General features: G+C 35.9%; 1 long non-coding RNA gene across 2 annotated transcripts in view; it reads right to left on the reverse strand.

Annotated features, from left to right (window-relative positions):
- Positions 1-18,268, reverse strand: part of LOC117664983 (uncharacterized) — a 222,596-nt gene that overhangs the window by 169,993 nt on the left and 34,335 nt on the right. For both annotated transcript variants that reach the window (XR_004591217.3, XR_004591216.3), the window contains exon 2: positions 17,463-17,582. This is a non-coding gene — a long non-coding RNA (uncharacterized LOC117664983). The remainder of the gene's footprint in view (positions 1-17,462; positions 17,583-18,268) is intronic.

Genomic DNA, 18,268 nt, shown 5'->3' on the forward strand with positions numbered 1-18,268 from the left:
TTCCATGTGCTGGAAGGCTAACTTACATGCTTGCAGAACCCTGAAAGACGGGGATTTGAAAATGAAGTGAATACTTCCTAAGACTATCTACTCTGTAAGTAAATAGACGAATTGTGGGTTGCTACTGGTTCGCCCCAGATCGGGCGAACCGGTAGTGGCGACAGCAGGAGGCTCTACCCACCCACCTGGATGCACATTGCGCAGAAGCGTTGCGTGCTTGCCAACGTGCACATGCCCACGAGTGAACCGGTAGTGACAGGTTTTGAAACCTGCCCCTGAAGCAGACTAATCCATAGTGAATTTTACATTTGATTCCTCTCCTAAGATTCATAAACTAAACGCTTAAAGACCATGCTGCTTAGGTTATAACTTTCTCTTCTATTACCTTGCTCAGATGAAATTTGAAGAAGTTCATGTTTGTTTTGCAGCAATATATAAAGGTTGTTTGTGAATGAAGCCTTATGCTAATATGGAATAACATTCTCATTAAAGCTTAAATTTATCCTTTCTGTTACATTTTAAAAATTAATGATGGTTTTATCAGAATAGCTTTTATAAATTGATGTGCTCCTACATGACTTTTATCTGACTTTTCATTATTTTTACAGAAACTAATACCTTACTCTGTGGCTTTTGAAATTACAGGTGGCATTACTGGTACTCTTAGTTGTCTTTTAATATATTTTATGGAAAAGAGGAAAATAATGAAAAGGTAAATTAAAGGAATAAACAAAGACATTTTTTGGCATATGTTATATTTTTTTATTTACCTTAGCTTTGCTTAATCAAAAGCATTTGTAATGCCTTGAAACCATATGGAACCAAGCCTCTGATGTAGGAACAAAACAATGTTTTGGGAGATAATAATGACCACAATTAGCAGCTTAAGATGCTGCTATTTGAAATGTTAGGTTCTATGGATTTCTGTTAATATGTGGCTGTTAATTAGTAAATTAGTCCTTTCTGACAGGGTGCATCCTATTAAAAAAGGTTCTAAGAGAGAAAAAAAGACTGAGACAAATTACATAAAGTTAGGAAGAATTGTGGCAGCTCTTTTGCAGACTCAGATTTTTTTTTATTTTTTTTTATTGAAAAAGTTTTTCAAATACAGATTTTTCCCCCTTTCGCCCCCAACCCCCCCTCCCCCTCCTCTCCCCCCATGGCTTCTCCAGGATGAAATCCAAATTAATATCACATTATATAATACTTTACCACCCTTTTACACCACCCCCTATGTGCTAAACATTTCTTTCTAACATTATTATTATGTCCCCCGTATACTATACATTTCAAAACAAAACAGCATTCGGCTATAAAACTATATAATAGATCCTAATTTGGCATTTATTCTACTCATAATCTACCCATTTCCTTCACCCCCATACATATATCTCTTAATTCAAATCTTTTAAGTATATTAATATCTAAACATAACATCCCTTTTCCTAAACTAAGCAATCAGTAACCTAACCTATCACCTTGTACCATATCAATTTTGTTTCACCCACTTTCCTACAGGTCTACCATACATAATATATTTAATATCTTTATTCTTCTGCCCGTATCACTAAAAGATATTTCCATATATAAATAAAATCCTCAAATGACTTTAAATTTGTATTCCATATAGTATCTTCTGTAATGTCTTTCAACTAGATTGTTTTTTTTTTATAGAAACTTTATTGAGGTTTTTTCCAAAACAAAAAAAAATAAAAAAAAAGAGAAAAAGGAAAAACAAACATTCAAACAGAAACATAAAACACATAAGTATGATAACATTTTCAATTAGTATCGGATGTGCAGTGTTTTAACTATTTACATAAATAGTACTTGGTGACATTTCAACTCACTTTTAACCAATATTTAACACACCTTTAGGTCATTCTTTCATTTTGTCATGCAACCACTTGTACCACCTTTCCCATACCATTTAGTAAACTGACTTCTCATCATTTAATTCATGTTAATTTAGTCATCTCTGCGCACTCGAGTATTTTCTTAATTGTAAGCTCTTCTGGTGGTTTAGTTTTCTCTTTCCAGTACTGTGCGTATGCCAATCTAGCGGCTGTAATTATGTGGATCATTAAATGTGTCATTTCCTTTCTATATGACTTCTTTATTATTCCCAGGAGGAAAATCTCTGGTGTTAGTTCAATATCTTCGTCAATTATTTCTTGTAACCATCTCCTAATTTTATTCCAGTATCCTTTCGCTTCCGGGCATGTCTACCACATGTGAAAGAAGGTGCCTTGACCATAGCCACATTTCCAACAATTGGGATGTATATTGTGATATATCTTTGCTAGTCTGGCCGGGGCTAGGTACCATCTATGCAACATTTTGTAATGGTTTTCCTTATATGCCACCGCTCTAGTGAGTTTAAGATTTCTGTTCCATGCCTCCTCCCATTCCCCAAAATTTATATCGCGCCCTATATTTTTCTCCCATGCAATTATTTGGTTCTTTGTGACATCTTCGAACTTATTGTCGCCTAATAGATAATTGTATAGTTTTGCCAGAATCTTTTTATTTGTTCCCATCAGGACTTTATCCAATCCATTTGGTCCAAGTTCTAAACCGTATTGTTCTTTATCTCTCTGATATCTGGATTTTACTTGTGAGTAGGTCCACCAATCTAAAATTATTCCTTGCTCTCATAAGGTGTCATTTGGTTTAAGCCTCCCTCCTTCGTCCAGAATGTCTTTGTATCTGCCCATTTTCTCCCTCTCCCACCTATTTGGGTGGGTCAGGGCCTCCATCGTTGAGAGCCAATTTGGAATTTTTTTGTAATATTTCTGCCTAATCTGAGTCCATGTTTGTATCAAGGAGTCTCTAATTTTATGTCTATGGAAATGTGTCTTCCTTTTCTTCTCCGTGTCCCAAATGTGGGCGTGCCAGCCTTTTTGCAAGTCATGGCCTTCTAAAGTGAGAATCCTCTCATTTTCCAAGGTGATCCAGTCTCTTAACCAAACTAGCTTAGCTGCCCTGTAGTATGTTTCCCAATCCGGGAGTCCAAATCCGCCTATATCTCTTTTGTCCCTTAAAATTTTAATGGAAAATCTCGGTTTTTTCCCCTCCCATATAAATTCTCTGATGATTTTGTCTAATTCTAAAAAAAAATTTTTATCTAAATTTATTGGTATATTTTGGAATAAGAATAATATTCTGGGGAGGATGTTCATCTTAATTGTGGCTATCTTGCCCTTATTTTTTTCCAGCTATCTAGGTCTTGTTTCATTTTTCTAATTAGGGGAATATAATTATCGTCTTTCAGGGTCGAACATCTTGATGTAATCCAAATTCCTAGGTATTTAATTTTTTTGGCAACCTGTAATCCTAATACTTCTTCTATCTCGTTCTTCTGGCTCTCGGTTGTGTTCTTGATCAATACTTTGGTTTTAGTTTTATTCAGTATAAAGCCTGCCACCTCTCCATATTTACTTAATTCCTCTAATACTTTGGGTCCTGATTCTATGGGGTCTTCAAGGATTAGAGCTACGTCGTCCGCAAATGCTTGCGTCTTGTAGGTCTCCTTCCTGATCTTCAATCCTTTTATTTCCTCGTTAGTTCTAATTTTCCGGAGAAGAACTTCTAGGGCCAGAATAAACAATAAGGGGGATAGGGGACAACCTTGCCTTACTCCCTTACTAATTTGGAATGTTTTGGTCCTATCCCCATTCACCAGGATGCTCGCCTTTTGGTTATTATAAATAGATTTAATCATCATTTCAAAATTTGTTCCGAATTTCATAATCTCAATTTGTTTAATCATAAATTTCCAATTTAGATTGTCAAATGCTTTTTGAGCATCAACAAAGATCAGAGCCATCTGTTTTCCGGGGTGTTCTTCATAATACTCTAGTGTATCTAGCACGATTCTCAAATTATCCCTAATTTGTCTCCCCGGTAAAAATCCGTTCTGGACTTTGTATATCCAATTATTTAAAATCTTTTTCATTCTTTCTGCCATTATACCCATGAATAATTTGTAGTCAGTATTTAGGAGCGAAATTGGTCTGTAATTTTGGATTTGTTTTAGGTCGGCACCTTCTTTCGGCACAAGTGTAACATGCGCCTCTTTCCATGACTCTGGAATTTTATGGTCTAGCAATGCGTCATTGAAAATTTCTACTAATTTCAGTTGGAGTGTTTCTTCTAATTTTTTATATATTTCCCCTGGGAATCCGTCAGGTCCTGGCGCTTTATTATTTTTCAATTTGGAGAGGGCTATTTTTAATTCTTCAATTGCAATCTTTCTGTTGAGCATTTCTTTCTCATCATCAGTTATTTGTGGGAGCTCTGCTTTTATCAAATATTGTTCTATTTTGTCATCCGGTATCTCCTCTTCTTTGTATAGGGATTCGTAGTATTCTCTCACCCTATCCCGTTTTCCTTCCTCATTAGTCAATAATTCGCCCTTAGAGTCTTCTAAGGTATGAATTATTCCCCTTTCATTTTCCTTTTTTAATTTATAGGCCAGCCACCTGCCCGATTTGTTAGTATTCTCAAAAAGATATTGTTTCGTTCTTTTCATTCTTTGTGCCAGCTCTTCTTGCTCCATGATATTTACTTTATGCTTCCACATCATCCAATTTTCTTTGGCAGCTTCATCTTCTGGGTTATCTTGGAGTTTTCTTTCTGATTCTCCTATATGATTTAAATAGTCTTCCAGGATCTTCCTTTCTTCTTTATTTTTATGTCCAGTATATGAAATCGCGACTCCTCTCAGATAGGCCTTCATTGTATCCCATACCATTGCGCGGGATGTGCCTTTGTTTTCATTTTTCTTAAAAAAGAAGTTTATTTATTCTTTGAATTTTTGTATAGTCTTTGTCGCCCAATAATTTAGCATTTAACCTCCACCTCCGTTGGTATTTTCTCTGAACAAGCTTCCATCTAATTTCTAGTGGATTATGATCTGCCCAATCATTTGGGTTAATTACAGCTGTTCCGATTTCTAACCCCAAACTCCTACTAACCCATGCCATGTCAATTCTGGACCACGACTTTTGTGCATTTGAAAAGAAGGTATATTGCCTATCGTTTGGATGCAAGGTACGCCAAATGTCAATTAAATCTAATTCATCGACTAACTCGAAAAAAGCTCTCAGTAGATTTGTCCTTTTATTTTTTTTTTCTTTATTGCTCTTGTGGTCCTTCTCCGGATCCACAATGCCATTGAAATCCCCTATCATACAGATTTCGTTATATGCCATTTTCACTAATTGTTCATGGAGTTTCTTAAAAAATTTTCCCTGTTTTTTATTTGGGGCATAAATGCCCACTAATAATACCTTGGAATTCCCTCTCTTAATTTCAATCATGAGGATTCTACCTTTTGTATCTTTGAATTTCAATTCTGCTTCAATTCCTTTTTTTACGTAAATTACCACCCCCCCTCTTCTTTTTCTCTGCCAGCGAATCGAATGTTTGACCGAATTTTTTATATTCTAAACATTTACTCTCTTCTTTTTTTATGTGTACCTCTTGTAAACACATTATATCAACATTTTGTTTACCTAATTTTGTTAATATTCTTCTCCTCTTTTTGTAATCATTTAGTCCATTGACATTTACAGATATTAGCTTCAAGTCATTCATCTCTATACCTCTATCTGATTATTGGTTCTTGTTTGTTTCTTACGCCCCTTACTGGTCTTGTTTTCTTCTCTTTGGCTTCTTCTTCTTCTTCTGTCTTCTCCTCTGCAGTTGCTTCGTTCGTATTCTGTTGGTGTAGGGCTTCCTCCTCCACTACTGCTGTTTCTAGTTCTTCCTTGCTACCCTGCTCTTCTTCCACACTTCTCAACTGATCAAGGAAATCTTGTGCTGTACTCAGGCTTTCTATTTTGATTTTTCTTCCTTGCCAGGTTATTAGCATCCCTTCTGGGAGAAGCCACCTGAATAGTATCTTTCTTTTATTCAACTGAATGGCCAAAAATCTGTATCCCTTCCTCATCTCCCGGACTCTTCTTGGTATCTGTTTTAGGATTATTATTTCTTTTCCTCGATATGTTATCTGTTCGTCTCTTGCCATGTTGTATAGAATATCTTTAACTTTTTTCCGTGCGAAGCGGATATGTACTTCTCTAGGAAGCTTGTTCCTTCTTGCGTAGTTAGTCTGGACCCTGTATACGTCGTCCAGCTCCCTAATTATCGCCTGTTTGTCTTGGTGAAGTGCATCAGCTATCAGCTCCGCCATCTTTTCACCTAGGTCTTCCTCTTTGTCTTCGACAACATTCTGAAATCGCAAATAGAAGGAAGCCTGGTCCATCTCCAATTGGATTATTGAGTCTTCTAACTCTTTATTTTGACTTGTTAATGTTTGATCCACAATATCTAATTTCTTTTCAGTTTGGTCAATTCTTCTTTCAGCTTTTTGAATTTGTTGTTCATTATTAACTATTGATGTTTGGATTTCATTCATTTTCTGGTCCAATGCATGTATGTCTGATTTTAATTCGACATGATTATTTAACAGTTTTTCCTGCATTGCATCATCGTTTCTTGGATCAGGGTTAATGATGCTTGCAGCGTTTGCATTGCCAGGCTTTCTGTTGATTTTTGTGTCGCCGGAGAGGTTGTCGTTATAGTGGGATTAGAGGGAGTCTTTTTTCCTGTTTTCCCCGCTGTGAATGACATGCTTGTCATTTCTTTCAAAATTTTCTTTTGCTCTCTAATTATCCTATCGATGTTACTCCAAATTCTCATTCGCCAGTTAGCGCCTCTATTATCTTTTTTTTAAAAATATATATTTATATATATATATTCCTATATCTAATTTTTCTTTCTAAATTTATAAACAAGTATAACTAGCTTAGTAGATATGGGTTAGACAGTTCAATACTATACAATCAATATATCAGTTAATCAACAAGTCACAATCAATGTATCAATATAGCAATTAATTTGGCTAAATATTGTACTTTTAAATGCTTAAAGTACTATAAATACTATAATTTTTGAATACTTGATTTTAAGTACAATTACAATTTTAAATACTATAAAAATACTAATAAATACTATAAATGCTAAGCAGTGGAATATATATAGAAGATTTAAAATATCATAGCTTGAGAGTATATTATATATATCTAGACCAAGAAAATACTGTAATTCTTATATTACTAAATATTAATAAGTTGATATATAAAATATGCAAAGTTACTATAAATACAAGTGAGTATACTTAGATAATTAATTAAATGAATGCAAATCAAATAACACTGTATAATAGTATATCTTGTAAGCAAGTAAAGTCAAGACTTAAATAGCCTAAAAATTAACAGTTCTTATTAATAACACTATTACTATGTAGAAGGTCAGGGGGTTGAGGAGAGCGTTATAAAAAGTAAAAAGAATAAAGAGGAAGGCTATCAAGATACAATAAGGGACAAATGGTATTTTCCACAAAGATGAAGTTTTTTGATTTTGATTTTTTTTTTCACTCAGTCATCAATCTCCTCCAATTCTTCCTTAGCCGCAGCCGAAGCTCTATGATAAATCTCGCAGCTAGATTGTCTCTATGCCTGTCCTTTTCAGCTTTTGCTCTGTCAGGCTTCTTTAATGGCTGCACTTCCTGTTCTCCAATACAGGCAAGTAAAATCCGATCTTCAGCTTAATTCACCTTCCCGCTATGGCCAGCAAATAAGGAACAAGATTTTTCTGAGTTCTTATGTGTTCCTTGCTCCACCAAACCTCTTTTTACGCAGACAGTTTCAGCGCCCTCAGACTTTCCTTTTCTGCGCCGGCTAGACGAGCTCTGTGCCTTGGCAAACTGCTCCTCTGTAATGTCTTTCAATTAGATTGTTAATTCCATCGACCATGTTAGGGTAACATCAAATCCTGCTTCCAGCCGTGTATTTAGTATCTTCAATTCATCTGCCCCCGTCATTAATAAGTATTTCTGTATATAAAAAAAAACCCCGAGTGACTTTATATTTATATTCCATATGGTATCTTCTGTGATGTCTTTTGTGTAGATTATTAATTCCAACAACCATGTTAGGGTAACAACCAGATCATCTGCATGCCCCTATTCCATAGTTCTCTTGCCTTATAGCTCAACATATGCGTAGTCCATCTTTCATAGAGTCCATAATAGAAAGTTCCAGTCCGCTCAATCACAGGCCATCTTCCACATCCCAAAAACACCAGCACTGCAGAGATCTGTTATTCTTCTCAAAATAGTATAAGTCTGTAATTTGCCTCCGTTATGTTTTCATGTAACTGCCTTCTATAAATCCCGCTTATTATATTAAATCGTCTCTTAAATAACTGGCATTAGTCTGTTGGTAAAAAAAAATTTTTTTAGTTTAAAATTTTTGAGTTTTGTAGAACCTGCTTCTTCTTTTCTTAACTTGTTGTGGCTTAGATCTCCACCATGGTTGCTTTTCTAAGACTTGTATGTTAACTGGTTGAATTACATGCTGGTCTTTAACTTGATAAGACATCAAATCGAGATCCAAAGCCGCCTCTCTTATATTTATAGGTGATCCAACTGTAACCTCTGAGGGTGAATCCAAAAGCGGCTCATCCAAAAAGCCCTCTGTAACTTGTTTTTCCATTACCTCCATCTCCATCTGCTTACCCTGAGCTGCAATCTCTTGTTCATTTTGCTTTTCTTTGTCACCCTCCTGTATTCCTGACACTGATGACATACGTGGAGACGTTGGGCCCATTTAAAAACCTTGTAGTAAAATTATTCCGCTTTTTCAACAGTGTTTAATTGATATCTTTCTCCTTGATGTCTCAATATGATACCAACTGGAGCATCCCACCTAAATGGGATGTTTTGTTTCTTTAGCTCAGTCACCAAAAATCCAAAGTCCTTTCTGTCTTTTAACATCTTGGACGGCAGCTCTTTATATATCCGGATCTTTATTCCATTCACTTCTAGAGTGGAGTTAAAAGACTTTTGCACAATATCATTTCTTATTCCTTTATCAGTAAAATAAATCACCACATCTCTAGGCAATTGCCTTTGCGTTGCCACCCAAGAATTTACTCTGTAGATCTTATCAATTTTACAGAATACCTCTTCAGAGCTGACCTTTAAAATCACAGCCAAAGCTTCAGCAGACATCTTTCTCAAATCCTCTCTGCTATTTTCCTTTATTCCCCTCAGTCTGATCGCAAATTCCATGGATCTGAATTGCATCATTGTGACTTCATTTTCAATCCTTTGCATTATATTATCTACATTATAAGTCTTGTGATCATTCCTTCATTTTTGACTCTATTTCTGAGCCATTTTCTTGAATCATTGTCAAATCATTTTCAATTCTTTGCATTTTATTATCCAAATTATAAATCTTATAATCAGCTTCCTTCATTTTAGACTCTACTTCTAAATTGATTTCTTCCAATTTTTTATCCATCTGTACAATTACCTCTGAAAAACCTTTCAAAGTTGTTACAATATATCTCTTCAGGTTATCATACTTTTGTTGAACCAGCTCTTTAATTTCCTGTCTAAATTTTTCAAAATTCTGGTTCATAATCTCATCATGTCTTGCCAACGCCTCCACAACAAATTCCTTTAAGTCTTTAAAACCATTCTTCTGCGTCTGTAAGCTCAAGAATTGCTCTTGTGATTTATAAATGGGGGAGACCCCCCCAAAGCTTTGAAGTCTGACTTTGTCAGCTTTAACGCCATCCTGCCACGCAAACAGACTCTTTTTAAAGAAAAAGTCTTCTCTCCACACAATATCAATATCAAGTCTCTAAAAAAGGAGAAGCATGAAGCAGAAATTTTTCCCCTTCTCTTCTAACCAGCGCTATTACTTCAGATACTTTGTAGCATATTAAACCATTCAGACAGAAGGACTTTCGCTTTCAGCTTTCTTCTCAAGCCTCTAAAGCCAGCTGCCATTTTAAACTTTTTTTCCCCTTTCACTTTTTCTTCATTCTTTTTTTATTTCTTTTATTTCTTTTTTTCTTTTTCTTTTTTCTTTTTATTTATTTTTTATTGAAAAAGTTTTCAAATACAAATTTCCCCCCTTTTTTCTCCCCCCTCCTCCCTAACCCCCCCTCACCACCCGTCCACCCTGTGACTTCTTCAAAATAAAAACCTAATTCATAACAGATTATATAATATTTTACCATCCCCTTACTCCCTCCTCCAAATACTGACCCTTACTTTCTAATAATATTATTAATATTATTACTTCCCCCTTTTACCATACATTTCAAAGTAACATTCTACTATAACATTGTATAATAACTTCTGATTTAGCACAGTAATATTGGTATGACTCCCAATTTAGTAATAATCTGCCCTTTTTCCTCCCCCATACATATATCTACATATTAATATAACATTTCAAAACAACCTTCCACTTTAAAACTATATAATAAATCCTAATTTAACATTTACTCTTTTATAACATTTACTCTTTTGTATATATTAATATAACATTCCAAAGCAGCCTTCCCCTATAAGACTATATAATAAATCCTAATTTAACATTTATTCAACTCTGTCCATTTCCTTCACTCCCGTAAATATATCTCTTAAACATCTCTGTTCTTAAACTAAACAATCATTAAACTAGCCTGTATCCACCCACATTCCTACAAAATTACCTTGCATAACAATTCTTAAAATCTTTATTCTTCTGCCCACCCTACTAAAATATATATATATATATTCCCTTATATAAATAAAATCAATGACTTTAAACTTATAATCCATATAATGTCTTCTTTTTATTGAAAAAGTTTTCAAATACAAATTTTCCCCCCTTTTTTCCCCTCCCCCTCCCCCTCCCTAACCCCCCCTCCCCACCCATCCCCCCTGTGACTTCTTCGTAACAAAAAAAAACCTAATTCATAACAGATTACTTACTCCCTCCTCTAGATATTGACCTTTACTTACTAAAAATATTATTAATATTATAACATCCCCCTTTATCCATACATATCAAAAAAGAGACAAGAAAGGGAAAAAAAAGACATTATACTATGACACTGTAGAATAACTTCTCCACTTTAAAACTATACGATAAGTCCTACTTTAACATTTAATCTTCTATATATATTACTATAACATTTCAAAGCGGCCTTCCCCATAAAATCTAGTTTAACATTTATTCCACTCTATCCATTTCCTCCACTCCCCCAAGTATAACACTTAAAAATCCCTTTTCTTAGACTAGTCAATCTACTAACTAGCTTATTCACCCACTATCATGCAAAATTGCCATACACGACATTTCTTAACATCTTTGATTCACTGCCCACACTACTTAAAAATATATGTCTATATTTTCCATTATATCTAAATAAAAAAAAAGAAAAGACAATGACTTTAAATTTATAATCCATATAGTATCTTCTTTGAGGTCTTTCCACTGGATTGGTAGAACCAACATCCATAATCGGGTAACATAGCTCACTGATGCAACAGTTTATTCAGGATCTTCAATCATATCTGCCCCCATCAGTAGTAAATATCTTCTTATATGTATAAAAGTAAAAACAACCACCCGAGTGACATTATAATTATATTCCATATAGTAATAATTGTGGGTTTCATCAGGATTATTAATTCCCATCATCGTAGTGGGTAACAACCCGATCTTCTGCATGCCCCAGCATAATTCTCTTGCCTTGTGATTCAAGATAATATAATATGTTTATCAACACAAAAAGAAATTCCAAAATGGATAATTCAAATCCATCAGTTTAAGGCTCGTTTCACGTCCCCAGATTACGGCCATGCAGAGATCTGCCACAAACCTCAGGATGATATTAACCAATACGTCGCCTCTTCTGTGTTTACACATAATCGATCATATTTTAAAATCACTGGCTTCACTGTTGCCTGATTTAGAAATTTCTATTTCTATGCCACCTATTTCTTTTTTTCTTTTCTTTTTGTGGGTTTGGTTTCCATCCTGGTTCCCTTTCTACAAAATATGTATCATCTGGTCGGTTTTTATTCTGCTTTGTAGATTGGTCTTGTTGGTTTTGCTTTTGTATCTCATATTTCTTTTTTATCCCTTGTATATCCCCTAATTGGTTTCCATGTTTATCCTTGCCTTGATAAGTCATCACATTAAGATTAGATGCCTCTTCTCTCAAATTTGTAGATAGTCCAGCTGGGGTATCCAATAAATCCAAAGGCAATTCATCTGGTACAGTCTCTGTAATTCGAAATTTTACCTTTATTTCCGGCTCCTTCTGCTTATCCTGTATTATACCTGGAGATGTTAAATTCATTTTCAACCTATTTTGATAAAATTCTTCCGCTCTTTCAACAGTATTTAGCTGATATCTTTCTCCTTGGTATCTAAATATAATACCAACTGGGGCGTCCCACCTGTAGGAGATATTTCTCTTTTTTAACTCATTCACCAGAAAACCAAATTTCTTCCTTTCCATCAATATCTTAGGTGGGAGTTCCTTATAAATCCAAATCTTTCTTCCATACAATTGCAAATTAGAATTAAAGGAATTTTGAACGATATTATTCCTAATTTCCTTATCTGTAAAATAAATCACCACATCTCTAGGCAATTGCCTTTGCTTAGCAATCCAGGAGTTGATTCGATAAGCTCTGTCGATCCTACAAAACACTTCGTCAGGTTGAACCTTTAGAATCCCAGCTAGAAATTCAGAAGATATTTTCCTTAAATCCTCTCTATTATTTTCCTGCAAACCTCTTAATCTTATCGCATATTCTGTGAAATTATATTGTACCATTAAAATCTCTTTTTCAATCTTCTGTTGCAGATTTTCTACATTACCATACTTTTGATCAGCATCCATTTTAGATTTTTCTTCTAAGCTATTATCCTGAGTGTTTGTCAAATCATTTTCAATTTTTTGAATTCTATTGTCCAATTTATCTTGAATTTCTTCCATTTTAGACTCTAGTACATTAGTATTTGTGTCCAACTGCATCATAAATCCTGTAAAACCATTAACCACTTTTGAGAGTTTTTTCTCCAAAAAATCAAACTTAGATTTCACCAATTCTTTAATTTCCTGCTTAAATTTTTCAAATTGCTGATTCACAATCTCCTCCCTTCTTTCAATCTCCTCTATAAAAAATTCTATTATATTAAAATCAGGTTTCTGAGACTGAAGAATTAAGACTTGTTCCTTTAAGTTGTTGGTGGGGGGATCCCCCCCCTTCTTGTTTATCTGACTTTATGAGTCTCAGTGCCATGTTTCCGCCCAGGCAGGCTTTGTTAAAAAAAAGCAAGAAAAAAGGACTTCTTTCCAATCAACAACAATATCAGGTCTCCAAGGGAAAAAAAAAGAGAGAAAGGCACAGGAGCGAAGTTTTGTCTACAAATGTAGCCAGTGGTATTTATTCCGCTACATTGTAGTAATAGAAAACGGAAGCCTCTCCTCCAGCCAACGCCATTTTAAAAGGCTTTTTTTTCCCTCCTTCCTCTCCTCCTCTCTCTTAAGTAATTTCTTTTTTAAAAAATCAGTAAAATACTTGCGGTTCAATATTACAGGTCCAGCTCACATTTTCTTTGAGTAGTCTGTTAAATTTGCAGGCTTGCTTTTGACGCCTGGCTCTGCATCAGCAGAGGTCTCCCAAAGCCCGGAGCGGCGGCTGGGGATACGGGGCATCTCATCCGCTCCGTCCCAAAAGTAAAAAAAAAACTTTTGGGACTCCGCAGAGAGTTCTACCCACCCCTGCCGGCTCTATCTCCGTTTCCTCATGGAAACGGAGTTTTTTCGAGCCGCCGTTCCGTTGTGAAGGCGGCTCTGACAGGCAGTGGAAGCTGACGATCCCAAAGGAACGTCTGGCAGCAACAAACAGCAAACCGGAAGTCTCCCATATAATGTCTTCTTTGATGTCTTTCCACTGGATTGTTAACTCCATCATGCATATTAGGGTAACATGGCATCCTGATTGCAACAGAATGTTCAGAATCCTCAGTTATCATCTGCCCCATCAATAATAAATATCTTCGTGTATATAAAAAAAGAAAACAACCACCCGAGTGACATTATAATTGTATTCCATATAATATCTGAAATAGTGGATTTCTTCAGGATTATTGATTCCCACCATCATAATGGGGTAACAACCAGATCTTCTGCATGCCCCAGCATAGCTCTCTTGCCATGTAGCTCAGCATAAACATGATATATTTATCAAAAAAAAAAGTCCAAAATAGATAATTCCAGTCCAACACTTTAAGGCCCTTTTCACATCCAAAAATTACAGCATTGCAGAGGTCTATCACTCTCCTCAGGATAATATTAATCAATACTTCGCCTCCCCTATCTTTTCATGTATTCAGTCATTTTTTAAATAACTGGCTTCACTGTTGCCTATTTTAGGGATTTTTGTTTTTGTGAGATCTATTTCTTTTTTTCTTGACTTTTTGTGGGTTTGATCTCCATCCTAATCTCCTTTCCACAAATTGTATGTCTAATCGGTTTTCATTCTGATTTATAACTTGATCTTGTTGGTTTTGCTTTTGTGACTCATATTTCTTTTCTATAAGTTGTGTGTCAACTAATTGATTTCCATGCTCACCGCCCTGAGTCCTATATTGGAGAAGGGCGGTATAGAAATTTAAACAAATAAATAAATAAAATGCTTGTCTGTGACTTGATGAATCATCACGTTAGAATCCAATGCCACTTCCCTCTTATTTATAGATAATCCAGCTGAGGTGTCTAAAGAATCCAAAGGCGATTCATCTACAGAGGCCTCTGTAACTCGATATTTTTCCTTTATTTCCAACTCCTTCTGCTTATCTTGTGTTGTGCATAAAGATGTTGAGTTCATTTTCAAAAAATTTTGATGAAATTCTTCTGCTTTTTCAACAGTATTTAATTGGTATCTTTCTCCTTGATATCTCAATATTATACCAACTGGAGCATCCCACCTGAATAAAATATTTCGTTTTTTAAGCTGAGTCACCAGAAAACCAAATTTCTTTTTTTCCAATAACATCTTAGCCGGTAGCTCTTTGTATATCCAAATCTTTCTTCCAAACAATTGCAAAGTAGAATTAAAAGATTTTTGCACAATATTATTTCTTATTTCTTTCTCTGTGAAATAAATCACCACATCTCTAGGCAGTTGCCTTTGCTTTGCAATCCAGGAATTTATTCTATAAACTGTCGATCCTACAAAATACTTCCTCAGGGTGAACCTTTAAGATCCCAGCCAGAATTTCAGAAGATATTTTCCTTAAGTCATCTCTGTTATTTTCCTGTAATCCTCTCAATCTAATCGCATATTCAGTGAGATTATATTGCATCATTAAAACTTCTTTTTCAATCCATTGTTTTATGTTTTCTGCATTACAAGTCTTTTGATCAGCTTCCATTTTAGGTTTTTCTTCTAAGCTATTATCTTGAGTGTTTATCAAATCATTTTCAATTTTTTGTATTTTATTGTCCAAATTATCCTCAATTTCCTCCATTTTAGACTCTAATAAATTAATATTTGTATCCAACTTGATCATAATTTCTGAGAAACCATTAGTCACCTTTGCAATCTTTCGTTGCAAAATATCAAACTTTAATTGCACCAATTCTTTAATTTCCTGCTTAAATTTTTCAAAGTTCTGATTCACAATCTCATCCCTTCTTACAATCTCCTCCAAGAGGAATTCAATTATATTAAAATCAGTTTTCTGAGACTGTAGGTTTAGAACTTGTTCATATAATTTGTAGATGGGGGAATCCCCCCCCACTGCTTGTTTGTCCGGCTTTGTGAGTCTAAACGCCATATTTCCACACAGACCAACTCTTTTAAAAAAGAAAAGAAAAGCAAAGAAAGGGAAAAAAAAGCTTCTTTCCAAACAAGATCAATATCAAAACTCCAGGAAAGAGAAAACACAAAAGTGGAGCTTTATCTTCAATTGTAGCCAGGAGTATTTATCCGCTACTTTGTAACTTAATAGGAGACGGAAGGACTTTCCCTTTCAGCCCCTTCTCAAGCCTCGGCAGTCGCCATTTTAAAAATTCTTTTTTCCTTCTTCAGTAACTTTTATAAAATAAATGAAAATACTTGCGATTCAGGGTCACAGGTCCAACTCTCATCCTCTTTAATTGATCTGTTAGTTTTCTTTAATAGGCTTGTTCTTGTCGCCTAGCTCTGCAGAAAGGCAGAGGTCTCCCAAAGCCCGGAGCGGCGGCGGGGGAAATAGGGAGCCTCATCTGCTTCGTCCCCAAAAGTAAAAAAAAAAACTTTTGGGGCTTCGCAGAGAGCTCTACCTACCCTCGCCGGCTCTATCTCGCATTTCCTCATGGAAATTGAGTTTTTCGAGCCGCCTTTCTGTTGTAAAGGCGGCTCTTTACAGGCGATGGGGCTGGCGGTCCCAAGGGACCGTCTGGCAGCCACTTTTTCTTCATTCTTAAAATCAGTCATAGGGTTGTTACAAATACTTGCAATTTAGAGTCCCAAATCCGGATTTCATCCTGCTTATTTAAGCAATCTGTTAGTTTTCGCTGATTAGGTTGGTCACATCATCTAGCTCTGCAAGGCACAGAGTTCCCCTGAAGCCCGGAGCAGCGGCGAGCTGGATAGGGACCCTCATCCTGCTTCCTCCCCAAGAGTAAAAAAAAAACTCTGGAGACTTCGCAGAGGGCTCTACCTGTTCTCGCTGGCTCTCCTCACATTTCCTTAAAGAAACGGAGTTTTTCGAGCCGCCTCTAAGCTGTGAAGGCGGCTCTTTACGGGCGGCGGGGCTGGCGGTCCCAAAAGACCGTCTGGCAGCGACCGCAGACTCAGATTTTTATTAAAAAGTAAAACACATAGTTACGCTCTTTCCATGTCACTTTTTCTAAATATTATCAAACACATATAGGGAAATTCTGTAGCAATTTGGAGGAAAAATTGATTTTTATTGTTGCATTTGCTTTGGAAAGAAGCTTTGAGAGAGTAATACTGTATTCCTTTTGCAACAGATATGGATCTGTTCCTGGGGTGTTTATATACTAGTATGGAGACTATTCTTTTTCTGTATATACGGAATGGCTGTAGTTTTAAAGCAAAATAAACCTTAACCTATAGAAAATAATTCATATTTTCCTTTTCATTAGAAGAGGAATGCTCTGCAATAGCAAATGTGCATTTTTAATTAGTGAATTTAGTTATTTCCCCAGAAATCTGCCTACTATTAAATTATACTAATACAATATGTACAATAAATAAATACACTACTACAATAAAATAACTACTCAAAACAATAAACAATTACTAGTTGCTACACCAGATTTTAAAATCTTCTAGAAAAATATGAAGGAAGCAATGTTTTTTTCAGAGAAAGGGAGCACTGACAGAGAATGCCTGCTCTCATGACCTTTCCCATTAAACATCTTGGATTTATTGTCCCTGTTCACCAAATTGTTTCTTTCATAGTACTGAATAAAGGTCACCTATTGCCTACTTTTCATCTCTGTTTTGCTGTTACAGGTAATCTTTGCTTAAAGACCGTTCAAAGTTGCAATGATGCTTAGTGAGTGGTACTTACAACCAGTTGTCAAAGTTGCAGCTGTAAAAGTACTCCTGCAGTCAGATGATTGTAGTTTAGGCTCTTAGTAACCAGCTTGTATTTCTGATGGTGTCAGATCCACCATCATGTCCTGCCATTCTGTTGGAGGGGAGGGAGAAAGGAAAGCATTTTTCACATGCTTTAACTTTTGCTGTAAGCTTGGGAATAAGGGAGGGAGATTATCTTCAGAGGCAGAGCAGACTTCCTCCCAGTCAGTGGCTTGGTGGTCATGTGACTGGGTGGGCGTGGCCAACTCGACATCACTCACGTCAAGAGGCATCTCTCCTGGCCCCTTCCCTCCCAGCCACTCCTTGTCATACCTGTATCTATAATTCTGTAAAAATGTTGTTCACCTTTTTTTGACTTTATTATCTGTACCTACATACTATAGATGTATTTTCATGGACCACTGAAAGGAGGAAATGGCTCCCATACTTCGCCCAAAAGTGTGATAGGCAGGTCACAAAACAGACTTTTGAGGGACTGCCACAAAGAAGGGGGAGGGCAATATATTTTCCAAAGAAGCAGAAGACAAAACAAGAAGCAATAGATGGAAACTGAACAAAGAGAGAAGCAACCTAAAACTAAGGACAAACTTCCTGACAGTGAGAACAATTAACCAGTGGAACTACTTGTCTCCAGAAGGTCTGGGTGCTCAATCACTGGAGGTTTTTAAGAAAAGTCTGGACAGCCATTTCTCTTAAATGGTATAGGGTCCCCCACAAACTCCCTTCTAAGTGTTATTCTGTTATTCTGACACCTTTCCCAGGCCCTCTACTCAGATT

Source organism: Pantherophis guttatus, chromosome 4 (genome assembly GCF_059756535.1).
Source record: "Pantherophis guttatus breed Tessera chromosome 4, ASM5975653v1, whole genome shotgun sequence".
NCBI lineage: Eukaryota > Metazoa > Chordata > Lepidosauria > Squamata > Colubridae > Pantherophis > Pantherophis guttatus.